Raw genomic sequence first — 4,077 nt, 5'->3', positions numbered from 1 at the left:
CTCAGGGTCTTATATGAGGTTGGAATTAAGGGGTCCCCCAGTTGGCGCTCCCATCTGGAAGATTTGGACAGCTCCACATCCAAGTTCATTCAAGGTATTGGCCAATTTTGGTTCCTTGCTGGCTGTCAGCTGGGGGCTGCTCTCCGCTCCTGAGGCCACCCGCGTTCTTTACCAAGTGGCTCCCTCCATCTTCAAGACAGAAGGAAATTTCCTTCTGGTGGAGCTGGAGCTTATCAATTGTGAGGTAGGAGGGGCAGTGTCATTTAGCAAAAGTTCACATTACAAATGCAATGGGGTTTGGTCAAAAGGTGGAAGAAGGAGGCTGGACGAGAGGCTCTGTGGCAGCCCAGGAGGAGAATAGCGGGGGTAGCATGTTGTGACCGCCCCCCATGGCGCCAGCTGCTTCCTGTGCTGGGGGCTGAGTTCTCAGCTGAGACCCTCTCTGGGAATGGCCCTCAGCCAAATAGGGCCCCCTTGGCCAAGGTCACGCCCTTCCCTGCGGACAGCCCCGGAAGAGGGGCAGAAGCCTTTGTCCAGCCTGCCCCCCAGCCCAGTTTCTCCTTGACCCAGTCCTGCTTCTCTCACTCCTATTCAGGCATTGGCTCCAGGAACATACTCTGGGTACCGTCCTTCTCGCCAGCCTCTAGCTCAGAGTCCTCTTCCGGGGGAGCCCGACCTGGGATGGTCGCATTACACTCACCTGGTCCCCAACCCTGGCAGGGCCTCTCCAGGTCAAGCCCCCCGTGTGGCCTGCAGTAGCACGGTCTCCCGGTCTCCTCTGGCCACATGGAGCCTGTCCTCTGTCCCCCAAACTCCCCGCCCCGGTCCCACCCTGCATTGTCAGCATGTCGGCCGGGGACCTCAGCCAATGAGCCACCTCAAGTTTGTGTCCCCTCCACACCCTGCATAGTTTCCTGTGGCTGCTGGGGTCAATGATCACACGCTCGGGGGGGGGGGGGCTGCAAGCAACACTCAACAATTCGCTTACAGTTCTGGGGGCCAGGAGCCCCAAATCAGTTGCCCTGGGTCCCAATCAGGATGCCACAGGACCACTCTCCCTCCAGAGGCCCTGGGGGACGGCCCATTTCTTTGCCTTTTCCAGCATCTAGGGGTGCAGTCCATGTGGTCCCTTCCTCCATGCGTCAGGTGTCACACGGCCTTCCCTCTTCCTCTTCTAAGGGGTCTGGTGACGACAATGGGCCCGGCAGATGATCCTGGAGAACCCCCCCATCTCATGAACCTCAAACATAATCACATCTGCAAAGTCTCTTCTGCCACCGAAAGCAACAATCGCAGGTCCCAGGGAAGCAGGCCGGGCTGGGTAGCTTTTGGGGGCCATCGGCTTTGGCCACGTGACCCTGAGCAGTGCAGGAAGGACAGAAGCTTGGGCACACAGCCAGCGGTGGGCTCACCCTTGCTGGAAAATTCTCCTCTCTGCCCGGATTTACAGCACAAGCCGAAAGGAATGTAAGGTCTCAGCTGCGGGCCTGGAGGACCGAATCACGTGTAGTCAGACTTAATTGGGAAGCCCTGCACGTGGGCTCCGGCCTGTTTCTGTGGCTTTTCCTGCTCCTGCGGTCGATTACATCGGATTAGGAAATATGAAGCAGTGTCTGCTCCAGGCCACCCCAGGCTCTGTCTCTTCCCTCGGCAGCCCCCACCCCACTCCCTCTCCTCCCGGTCACCCTGGCTGGAGGCCCGGTGACCCGACCCGCTTCACACCGCCTTCTCTTCTGCTACTCGGCGGGTTCCACTTTCCCGTGTGTGTCCTCGCTCAGCCTGCCCTCCCCATCTCAGCTCGCTTGCCCTTGGTCACCCCTCCACAGGATAAAATCATGTAAAGAAAGCCCTGGAGACCTCCTAGAGTCCCCCCACCCGCCCCCAACCTGTGCCCTACTTCTTCTCTGAAGCTCCTCCTGACTTTCCTCATTGCTTCCCTTCCCTGCACACCCCCCATCCCACCCCACCGTGGCCTGACTCTGTGTTCACCCCTGCTTTTCCTTTGTTCAAATCCTTCTTTCCCTTCAGGATCAAGCCCAATTCTGCCTTTTCCATGCCACCTTGCCGTCCATGTCCCCAACCCCCGGCTGCCTCTTGCCCTGCTGTGAGTTCCCTCATGTCTCTGCTAAGCAGCCATTGCCTTCTGGCCTTGCGATGAATCTCTTCGGGCAGAGGGGAAGCTGTTGCCTGGGCCTGTGGTAACCAGGGAGACGGGGGACCACAGAAAGGTGTAAGTCCCCCAGTTCTGGAGGCCGGAAATCTGAAATCAAGGGGTGGGCAGGGCTGGTTCCCTCCGGCGGCTCCAGGCCATCTTTGGTGTCCCTTGTTTGTAGACACCTCACTCCGGTCTCTGCCTCAGTCACCGCCACCCTAACGCAGCGGGACCTCAACTCCAGGGCCTGACCTTCATCACATCTTCAGTTAGGTCTAAATAGGTTCCGGGTGGACCCATGTTTTTTTGTGTGTGTGTGGGGGGGTGTTGGAGGTGGCACCACTCAACCCGCTACAGCAGGTGTAATCCTTTTCTATCGTTGTGTAAGCACTTACCACAAGCTCAGGGCTGTAACCCAAGGCCTGTGTATTTTCCCTCCATGTCTTGGGTCCTGGGCTCAGCATCCCATCGGCTGCAATCCAGGTGTCAGCCTGGGCAGGGGCTGTGTCTGGAGGTTCAGGGGGCCCCTTCCGAGCTCACTGGCTATGGGCAGATCTCACCCCCTCGTGGTTGGAGGACTCAGGGCCCCACGTTCTTGCTGCCTGTCAGTTGGGCGCCGCCTTCAGCTCCTCGAGGCCTCATGGGGCTCAGCTTCTCACCACATGGCGGCCGGCTTTCTGGTCAGAAGCAAGCCACTCGTTCCGCCTGCACTCAATGGGAGGAAATTAGACAAGCCCGTGACTCATGGCAGGGGACGGTCACTTCAGAATTCTACAACAAGCTGCACATCCACCCAGCACCCAGTGGGTGCCAGGCCTAGGGTTAGGTACCTGAGGGACGAAGGAACCAAGAGGGAGGCCCTGCCCTCTGCTGAGCCAGTCTCCTCATCAGCAGACAGGAGGAGTAAATTCCCCAGGAGACAGGAGTGTTGGGAAGGGCTCCGTGGGGGAGGTTATATTGGAACTGGGTCTTGAAGCACAGGTGCTGTTACAGGGCAAGCAGAGGAGGGTGGGGGTTCCAGGCCGAGGGACGAGACTGAGGGGAGAGCAGAGGCCCCGGAAGCCTTGGCCTGGTGAAGCCACGGAGGACACCCGGCAGTGCGTGGTGGGCGCTGTGCCACGAAGTCTTCGCAGAGTTGCCAATTCTAGTGGGGCAGACAGTGGAGAAACCCTCTGTGACAGGTCAGGCAGTGACAGGTGTAGGGGAGATGGCTAGAACCAAAGGTGACAGGGCGGTGTGTGTGCCACTTTCCAGAGGGTGGCCAGGGGTCTCTCTGGGAGGGGACACTTTGGCTGATGCCGATAGAGTCCTCTGCAGGTTCTTGCAACTCTGCAGCCGAGGGCTTGTCTTAGCCTGAGCACAGAGCAGGCCGGAAGTGTGAATCAGTGAAAGCCCCTGGAAGCAGCCTGCAAGCAATGAGGACACATACCCTAGCCCCCTGTCCCCCCAAGGTGTGAGATCCAGCTGCCCACAGTGGCAACTTGCTTGAAAACACACCTTCTACTGGCATGCCCCTCTCCTCTCCCTCCCTTCCCCATTGCACTGGGCTTCCTGGGATCGCCTCCCAAATAAACTACTTATACTTGCATCCTCATTTCAGAGGAATTCCAATCTAAGACACAGGCATGTGCCCATCTAGGGGAAGAGTGTTCCTGGCAGCGGGAACAGTGAGTGCAAAGGCCCTGTGGTGAGAATAACAGAGGCCAAGAAGGCCTGAGTGGAGTGAGGATGGGGGTGGGTGTGGGGGAATTGTAGGAGACAAAGTCAGATGTAAGACCGGAAAGGCGTGGTACCACAGGAGTCAAGAGAAAGGTTAAAAATCTCATTAACCTGTGTGCAATAATAATAGCAGACACATAGCTGGTGGATGCGGGATGCTGGACGCGATTCTAAATGCCTTCTACCATTAAGTCAAGGAAGGTGCC

Source organism: Tamandua tetradactyla, chromosome X (assembly GCF_023851605.1).
Source record: "Tamandua tetradactyla isolate mTamTet1 chromosome X, mTamTet1.pri, whole genome shotgun sequence".
Taxonomy (NCBI): Eukaryota; Metazoa; Chordata; class Mammalia; order Pilosa; family Myrmecophagidae; genus Tamandua; species Tamandua tetradactyla.
Note: the sequence above shows the minus strand (reverse complement) of the source record.